The following is a 10,593-nucleotide window of genomic DNA, read 5'->3' as shown; positions in this document are numbered from 1 at the left end:
GGCAGCTGGGGCTCGGCGGGTTCGTCGGAGATGGAGGTGGAGCGGGGTCGGGTCGCGGCCTGGTCGGGCGGCGTGGGCAGAGGTGGTGGAGATGGGTTTCTTGGTTTTGAAAAGAGGAGAGAGAGAGAGGGTACGGTGAGAGAGATGGAGAGAAAAGAGGAGAGCTGGAGAGTTAAAAAGAGGGATTTTTTTAATGAGATAAAGAGAGAGAGAGAGAGAGAGAGAGAGAGAGATGGTGATTGAGTGAGAGAGAGAGAAAAAGATAGATTGAGAGAGAGTAAAAACAGCGGAAGAATTTAATGAGTGCGGGATAGGGTGGTTGGGAGGACGTGGGTTGTGAGCTGGGGGAAAACACGAGGCGGAGGGGTCTGCGTGAATTGGGGAGAAGTATACAGAGTGAACACCGGAGAGCTGGGGGAAAACACGAGGCGGAGGGGTCTGCGTGAATTGGGGAGAAGTATACAGAGTGAACACCGGTGAGAGGAAAAACACAGGGAAAAATACGGGTCTGCGTGAATTGGGGAGAAGTATACAGAGTGAACACCGGTGAGAGGAAAAACACAGGGAAAAATACTCCTTTAAAAATAATAATTAAAATACCAGAAAATTTATTCAAATAAATATTAAAAATTTATGGTTAAAATAATAATAAAAATAACAATAATGAATAATTAAAAATTAATTTAAAAAAGTTTACCAAAATAATTAAATTTATAATTAGCAAAACCATTATAATACCGTATTTTTAAATCGTAGAAAATTCTAAAGAAATTAGGGAAAATACAAATACTCTTTTTAAAAAAATAATATTTAATATTAAATACCAAAAAAATTATTTAAACCAGTATTGAAAATTTACGGTCATTACAATGCGTTTGTTCCTTTTTGGGGAGAGTTCAATAATTGATCATTTCCCCTTCGAAGAACTCAAACGAGGCTGAGAGGTTGCCATGAACTGATCTATTGTCTTTTCTAACCATTTGAATCGCTCTTTAGAAGCTTTTCTTTGAGCTTCTATTTATTGGAGAAGATCTTCTTGCTCTGTCATATCCACAGTCCGTTGTTGTTCTTGACTCAACTTAGGAGTGACATTTTATGCAATGATTGTAAAACCCTAAAAGTTTGAATAAATTATGATAAATAGTAATAAGTATGTTATATGGTTATAAATAACATATTTTCATGCTTGAGTATGCTAGGGATTGATTTAAGGTTAATCCAATGTATATATATGAGTATAGATGAGAAATATACACGAAATCAAGCACAAACCTAAAACTGAGTTATTAGTAGTCGACTACTACTCAGAGTAGTCGACTAGTAAGGTCGTTAGTCAAATAATGAAGGCATTAGTCGACTAACGGGCTGTTTCCAAACTTCTTTCAGATTTCGGGTCGGATTCGTTTTGTTTCGAACCCAGTTGTATATATGCATATATATACTCATTTTAAAGCTCTTTTTACCCTTTTTCACGTGAGATTTACATCATCCACCTTCCTCCTCAAACCCTAACCCTAAATTGTGAGTTTTGGGAGAATTTTGAGGTGTTTGTCGAGAGGAAGGCAGAGTTTGATGATCGTAGTTGAAGAGGAATCTTACATATACATGTACCAAAAAGGTTGCAAGTGCACAACCGTGTCAAGTTATAGTATTTAAGATATCGATCCCACGAGGAAGGTGTTTTGTAGGAGAAAATATAAAATCGATTCTTATATTGTGTGCGTGACAAATAGGAGTGATGAGTGAATGTGATTGTGGAGAGATAGAGAGAGTGGAAGTGATAGTGTGTAAATCGGCACGAAATATAAGTGAGAGTGGATGTGACAAAGAATGAATATGATCAATAAGGCAAGAAGGAAAAAGAAAATAAAAATCAAGAATAAAGAAAATAAAATTCAAGAATAAAAGAAAATGCAAGAAATTAAAGATGGTGGATTCAATTATAGATATGGGTAATCTAAAATTGAACCCACTTCTTAGAAAAGGGTGATTCCCTAGAGGGTTCTAGCCTAAAGGCGAATCAACAAAATAAAAATAAAAATAAAAAAATAAAAACTAAACCCAAGAGGGTTCTAGCCTCAAGGTGAATAGTGCAAGAAATTAAAATCTAACTATAAAATAAATTGCAAAATCTAATTACAAAATAAAATTACAAGAATTAAATGCAAGAAAATAAATCTACTCTATAAGCATGAAATAAATCTAAGGCAAGAGGGTTCTAGCCTCTTGGCTATTTAACAAGAAAAATAAAATCTAATTACAAGCATGAAAATAAATCTAACTAATAAGCAATAAAAGAGAAATAAAAGAGAAAAAGGAAAGAAATGCAAACCTTCAAATAATTCTCCATCTTCATCTTCATCTTCATCATCCAACAAAGAGAAGAAGAGAAAAATTTAAAGTGGTGAAAAAAATTATTATTATTAATTACAACTAAAGTTACAATTTTTGGAAGGCCTTCTCAATTAAGAGTAGCCCTCCTCTCCAAAAGGAGTTTACAAAATTTTTCACACCTCTAACACCTCACTCTCTACCCCTATTTATAGTAATCTTCAATGAATATGAGCCATTGGATTTGTCTTGAGCCCCAAGCAACAATCTCCACCTTTGAATTTGCTCTTTGATTTTCTCTAGCACATTCTTTATTTGATTTTCCAAGGCCCAATGCAATTCATGAGAGCTCCAATTGATTTTCAAAATCAACTATGCACATTTGATAAAATTTTCGGAATTAACTCTGCAGCAATCAAAGTTCGGCCCACTTTTTATTTATTTATTTATTTTTCAAACAAATCTGCAGCAGCTAATTCTCATTAATCTGCACACGGCCCAAACAAATCCTGCCCATTCATGCTTCAATGAATGGAAATTTTGCAGCAAAAGAGGTCCGGCCCCTTGCATTAAATCCCAAGTTTGCAGCAACACTTATTTGGTCCATGAACAAAAATCAAGTCCGGTCATTTTTATGTTAGACCCTGCAGCAAATCAAAGTCACCCCATTCATCATCCATTTGATTTTCAAGATAGAAAAGGCCCACTTGAGTTTAAAAGCCAATTCATGAGTCTCTGGCCCATTTTCATGATCTTCTTGTGAAAAAAAATCAAAACTGGCCCAATATGCTTCAACTATGCAGCAAATCAAACAAGTTCGGAGCTCATGTTTTGTAATCTTTTCATAAAAACCCAATTCATTCCAACTCTTTGCATCCAAGTCCATGCATAGCTTTCTTGGTGTATTTTTTTATGGGCTTTGCTCTTTGGGCTTCAATTATTTTCCTCTTTTAAGCTTTTGCTTCATGGGCTTCTAAAATGCTACAAAATAGAGAAGAGAGATTTTTAAGGGGTTTTTACATTTAATAATATTTATTTATATTTTTATTCATTTATGTGGAAACTAAGCTAACAACAATTATTAATGGTATATTTATTCATATAAAATAGATAATGAGGATATAAAATTGTAATAAAATGTGATTATCAGTAGTTGAAGAGGAATCTTGCATATACGTGGTTGAGGAGTTCAACATCACCCTGAGGTAAGATCATCTTCATCCAAACCTGCACCCTTAATAATTTAAAGATTTAATGTGTTTAAATCAATGGTTTGCATGATTATACATAGTTACATATGATAAAAGGTAGATTTTTTATAATAGATTAATCCATGATAGATCTGACATTTTTACTTGTTGTTTACATTGGAAGCATGATCATGATCATTAGGGTTAATGATAATTTTGTTTTTAATTTATTAATTAAGTTTAACCCATGTACAAACCCTAGTTTGTTAATTTATCAAGTTTTTCTTATAAATTAATCATGCTTAAATCATATATTGTGAGATCACAATGACATGAACGCATTTTAAACAAGCTTATCTCTATTCAATGTTATTTATAACCTTGTCCAAGTTAATCATGTGAAAATTCATGTTTTTTATGTGAGAATTTGAATAATTATTAAGCTAAACCCTAACCAGTGATTAATCTAAGAGTTAAATCATGGGAACTAATCTCTAATAGTAAATTTCAGAAGACTAAAATATTTTTCCTATGTTCCATGTGATTTGAATGAGTTTTGTTTAAGGAATAATCATAAAAACATCAAAACCTGAGAAACAGAAATCTGTTTAACACAGTGTAGTCGACTAATAACATGTATAGTTGACTACTCCTTTCCTGGTGCGACTCACAGGAACATTTTCATAGGAAAGTAGTCGAATAATGTTCATATTAGTCGACTACTCACACTCAGTCCAATTCTGGATGGACTGAGAGTAGTCGACTACTAAGCGTAGTAGTCTTCTTGTGTTCCATGTAATTTGAATGAGTTTTGTTTAAGGAATAATCACAAAAACATCAAAACCTGAGAAACAGAAATCTGTTTAACACAGTGTAGTCGACTAATAACATATATAGTCGACTACTCCTTTCCTGGTGCGACTCACAGAAATGTTTTCATAGCAGAGTAGTCGACTAATGTTCATATTGGTCGACTACTCACACTGAGTCTAATTTTCAAGATTCTGGATTGACTGAGAGTAGTCGACTACTAAGTGTAGTAGTCGACTACTAAGGTTGTTTTCTAAGTTTGTGTTTTGTATCTGTTTGAGATGTGTCATGGGGTTTGTGCCACACTTCTTTAAATGTAGATTCACGAATATATAAGTATAGTGTCGGTGCACAAACATGAATATCCTAGAGGGGAATATGTTAAGTGTTGGGCTGTTTATTGTTCATACACTCATTGAATATCGTTGATGAGCACAGCTCAGTACTATATGGGATAGTGCATCGATATACTAGATTTACATAATTAATACATGAGATGGATATCATTGATGAGCTCAGTTCAGTATTGCGTTGGGTACTACATTGATATTTCATTCGTACATGCCATGGAGTCAGGTTTGGATGCTTTGTCTAGCAGTCCGTTCACAAGAGGGTGCAATGAGGCTTGTGAGCCATCTTTTTGGATACCTATATGGTAGGCCCCCACACTCATGTTATGCACTGAGATTGTGATTAGACTAATGAGCCGTGTACACTGTTTAGGGTACCTACAAGGTAGTCCATTGCACATGATGATGCTAAGTTTCAGAATATTACAAAGAGTTGCTCGGAGATAACTAATTGATAGCCTGAGTCTTTGGTGGATGCTAGTTATTGATATGACTCATCATTGAGATATATGACTGAGATACTTTACTTTTGAAAGTATACGTGATTATATGTTAGTATTTATTCTATCTTCCCAATGATATTAGAGGATAATATAAATATGATGTATCGATGTCTTTATTTCCTTTATTGCTTTCTTTATGCCTTAACTAGAATTAACGATTAGCAATTCACAATTTGAGACATATGGTATATACATGAGAGTTTCCTTGTTTGGATTATTTCGCTCGACGTACTACGTCTCGTGTTGTAGGTTTCTAAATGTTAATACTAATTAAATACAGGGAAAATAATCTAGGTAGACTATGCTTATAGATAGAGCCTCCACTCTATCTAGTAGCCATTCCCCTGGGGGCAGATGGAGGTGATCTTACTGTAACGCTCTGATGCTCTTTATGTGGTTCTTTTTATTGTTTTTTCTTCTTTTAGGCAGTACAGAGGTTCGAAGAGCCGCAGGATGACGGAGTTCTTGCATAGTCTCCATTACATGAGTTATTAGTAGAGGCTCCACAGTAGATTTTTATGATTTCATCCAGACTTTAGAGTTTTATTACATATTATAAAGGCAGTGTGCCTTAGTATGATTTTCAGTTGATTCATGTTGAGACATTTTCATTCTTCCATATATCAGATGTAATACAGTGAGGTATGGTTTTATTTATGAGATATCTCTTTCCATATCATGTCTATTACGTTTACTTCTCTATTTTGTTTATTTTGTACATATACTTCTTTTGATTCTACTAGAGGATATTACTGTGATTGGTATAACATGTTATTACATAATGTGGATGTGGCAGGTTTAACATTTCTGAGTTTACCTTAAACCGCAGCCTTGTGTGAAATGAGGGGCGTCACAGTTGGTATCAGACCTCTAGTTCCAGTATTGTTAGGATCATCTTGTATCAGGTCGTGGACCTAGAATAGAGTTTCTTAGGATTCTTGTATAGAGTCTGATAGGAATTCTTAGAATGAGTGAGGACGTTATATACGTATACCTCAAAAAATTACAATTTTTTTAATGACTATCTTACTTCGATTGAAAAGTATTTGCGTGAATTACGATACGACTTTTCTTATTGCTCATGTTATATATGCTTTTGTCTGAGGTCTCATAACTGCGTCTTATAAACTCTCTTCCTAGAAATTTATAGATGGCCGGATGAGGACGTGGACGGAGAGTATCCCGTGCTTAGAGAGAGAGATAAGATAAGTCGGAGCCTGAGCAGTAGTAGGCTCCACCTGAGTAGCAACAGGCTCTACCTGAGCCGTAGCAGTCTCTGTAGTACCTCATAGATCTCATAGTACCTATAGCAGCTAGGCTTGTAATGCTCGAGGAGCGAGTGGTAAGCCAGACTCCACCAGTTGCACTACCACCTATAGTTCCACCGCTAGTGATTCTAGCTATTCATATTTCAGAGGGGTCCTCAGACAGTACACTAGGGATCACCCCACCATCAGTTGCAACTACAAAGCAAGAGGCTTGGCTTCACCTAGTCAATAGGTATTAGAAGATGAGGGCACCAGAATTTTAGGGACCATCAGATTCGATTGTAGCCCACAAGTGGAAGGAAGATGTGGGGAATATTCATGACCTGCTTGATGTGGATCCAATCCAGAAGCAAAGTTTAGCAGCTTTCAGCCTAAAGGGTGATATCGGGGGATGGTATAGGCTTTATTTCACCCCAGAACAGTAGGTGACACTTTCATGGGAGGATTTTGTCTAATTCTTTGACGAGCAGTACATCTCTTCTGCGGTACAGACCGGGAAAGAGCTTGAGTTGACCAGATTGGAGTAGGGAGACATGTCTGTGGCAGATTAAGAGAGTCGGTTTATGAGTCTACTTCGATTTACAGGCATGTGGGAGTCAGGAGAGCACCAGGCTCAGATATTTCTTATGGGGCTTCGTCCAACCCTTAGATGCTACCTTATGTCCAAGAGGTTCCGCTCAGTTAGAGAGGTAGTTGATGCAGCCATTGTGTAGGAGATAGAGACTGTGATGTTCCAGAAGAACAAGGAGAGTAACGCAAAGTCGGGATAACAGAATGACAAGGGCAAGGGAAAGAAACCTTTCGCCGGACCTAGAGGACCCTAACAGCGGGGTAAGGACTTTCAGCACCAGCATCAGGGTTAGTTTAAAAAGGGAGCACAACATGATTCGAGAGCTCAGCAGTAGCGCAGGATTCAGTGTGCATGTTTTAACTATAATAAGACCAGACATAAGGCTAGGGATTATCACAGTGCACTAGCAGGAGGCCAGCTGCCCCAGCAACGGGCTAAGGACTTTCAGCACTGTTCGCGGGGAAAACTGTTTTCTTCATTGAAATAATTGTCATCTTGGATTACAAAGATCCGGTCTTTTATAGATCCGGTTACAACTAAATCAAAGAAAAAAAGTAAAAATTACAACTTTCCTTTTGTGAACAAATCGCGAGCTCCTGTTTTGCGGTCGCTCGCTTTGGTGGGTTCTTTGCCAACGCCGGGGTTAATCCGTGGACCACCGCGCGATCTAGATCCGGTCGGATCTACACGATTATACGGGTATTATTCCACGAAGGGAATAATAGCCGGGAGGGATTAGTCCACCAAGGGAATAATCGCTCGGATCTCGAGATCTAAGACCAAGCTTAGATCTGGAGTGTGATCTCGTGTAGATCTCAGATCTGTTCTTTCTTCCTCTCGAAATCCTGCCTTTTCTGACGTGGATGCTCGCCGAGGATCAGATCCGAATGTGCAAGTCTTCAAGTTTTCAAAGCTCCGAGTTCGCTCTTCAATCCGGTAGAGTTTCGGCTCTTGAAAGTTCGACCTTTGAAAATGAACACCTCTAGGCCTATTTATAGGCTCTCAAGACTGTGCCCGCGCACAGAGAAATGTCAGCCACCCATAGGTGGCCGGCACTGTGCCGAGCCACCCACTGAGGCCGAGCCACCTTGGGGTGGCTCGGCTTTGGCCGAGCCCCCGCGGGCGGTGTTTTCCGACTTTTTCGAGTCGTTTTCCGTTGTCTCGTTTGTCCGTGTTTCGGTTGATCTGAGACTCTGATTTGATGATCTGATTTGGCAGTAATTCTGATTCCTGATTTGGCAGTAAATCCACTTCTGAGTTCGAGTCCGAAACTGATCTTGATTCGATCGTGATTCGTCCGAGTCTGTTCCCGGTTGGATAACTCGTTGATTCTTTAACACTTGGCTTGATTCCGAACGCGTATGGGTGCTCATTAGCTTGATTCTGCACGCGGGTGGATGCATTCCGTCGCTTCTGTGCGATTCGTCGATCTCGTCGCCTCGTTGGTTCGTCGGTTTGTGCCGAGCTATGCTAGGGGACCTATAAGCAATTTTATATGCCTACAGATACCCCCTCCAAAGTATTTCAGTCTCGTTCTTTTATAGAAGAGTCTGGGATACTTTGGATATGATTGTCCCTACCTTCAGTCGGTATAACGGGACCTCGGAATGGCTTCTGTTCTTGACTCCTTCAATTCTCCAGGCTTTTCGGTGCTTTGTCGAAAGTCTGTAAGAGTTCCGGTGCTGCATTTATTGTCTGACCGTTTGTCGGAATTTTCTGAACTTGAAGTCGATTCCTTTGAGCTGACCATTGATTGTGGCGTCGAGTCTTTATGCACAACGCGTTGTCCGGCGTAGTGTGGTTGAGTTATCCTTAAGAATATTTATAAACAATATTCTCCAGGAACTTCTCAAACCAAAAATAGGGAATAGTTTATACTCATATACCTTATTGGAGTATTAAGAAGCAGTTTATACTCGTATACTTTTCGGAGTGTTTTTGTGCCTAAATGAGCTGAACCGGCTTAAAATGAGCCAAAAAAGGCAGTAAATCGGTTCAAAAAATCCTCCGACTCTTCCGAACATGTGGGAGAAGAGTGAGTAAGTGATGGGTTGAATCGTCGCTCGATTTGAAGTCGTTTCGATGCTCGGTTCGGCTTCAATTTGGATTTTGGTTCGAACTGGGTCCGGTCCGGTTCGGTTCGGTTTGGTTCAACCCGGTCCACCTTATATAAAGGGGGTCTTTTTCTTTTCTTTTTCTTCACCCTAGGGCCGGCCCCCCCTTTTGCCTCCTTTTTGAATTTCTCTTCCCTCGAGCCTCCGTTCTCCCTCAAAACTCGATCTTCGTCTTAGATTCATCCTTCCTTTTGATCCTTGACTGAGAAATCCCTCGAAACTTCCATATTTAGACTTTCCTTCGAGCCCCTCGAGCGCGTGGTTCGAGCACTTCCAAGATCTAATTTTTGTCGGATCCTCGAGCTTCCCCTCAGGTATATCTCCATAATCTTGATCTATTTCATGTTTGATCTAGTGTATGGAATAGCGGGATCGCATATAAGGGTTGAGGGAGTGATTTGATGCCTCAAGCTCGCCTTTTTAGGGGATAAAAAAGTGATTTTTATTTCTAGATCTGACCTCTTGAATTCTTTTTCTGTAGGCCATTATGTCGCGAGTATCGAGAGGTCGTTTTCCTGCTGCATCGGTTGATGGCGCGCCTCCCTCATATGCTGGTGAGCAATTTTTTGACCTTTTTCGAAAATTTACAAATTAGTCCTCTTTTTTCTGGATATTCGCAAATTGGTCCCTTTTACCCCCGTTGTTCTCCTTGGTGAGGCAACCGGGAAAGGCCTTGATTCTCCTTGGTGAGGATCGACGCTTTATGGAAATTTTGCAAATTAACCCTCTTTTTTCTGAAAATTTGCAAATTAGTCCTTTTACCCCATTTTGCTCTCCTTGGTGAGGCGATCGGGAAAAGCCTTGATTCTCCTTGGTGAGGATCGACGCTTTAAAGATGGGTTTTGCTTGGTCAAAACCACATCTCATAATAAAGGGGGCGTTTTGACGCTGCATCGTGCTTTATAAGGCAGGGATATATTGTCGATATACCCTATCTTATAAATGCGCAATGTGGCCAAATCGTCTCGCCCTTTATAAGGCAATGACTCTATCTTACCAATTTGTAAGATGAGTTCAATTTCCTTTTATATCTGAAATTAACAAACACTTAACTGCTTGTTTTCAGTGGAGTATCCTTCCGGAGCCTTTTCATCGCATGCGGTGAATGGACGTCGTGATGAGTATTATTCAACATCTGATGACTTTTCGCCCATTCCGCTCACCTCCCAGTTTGCTCCGGGCACGTCGTCAAGCCCTTCGCCAGCTGATCACAGATGCGCCTTTCGTGAAGGATGCCGGTTCTGTTCAGTCTCTCAGGAAGACTGACTTCTTGTTTGGCGACTCTACCAGAGATCCCGATGCAGCACTTATTGAAGCTGAGCAGTGGCTTTACAAGACTGGCAGTCGTTTTATGTATTTGCCGAAGATTCCTCAACACCGTTCTTTTACTGAGCTCAGGCGCCAGGCTGTGAAACGGGAGATGTCGTGGCGTTTGACAGAGGAGCATGAGAGCGTC

Source organism: Asparagus officinalis, chromosome 3 (genome assembly GCF_001876935.1).
Source record: "Asparagus officinalis chromosome 3, Aspof.V1, whole genome shotgun sequence".
NCBI lineage: Eukaryota > Viridiplantae > Streptophyta > Magnoliopsida > Asparagales > Asparagaceae > Asparagus > Asparagus officinalis.
The sequence above is the reverse complement of the archived record's forward strand: the minus strand, read 5'-3'. Positions refer to the sequence as shown.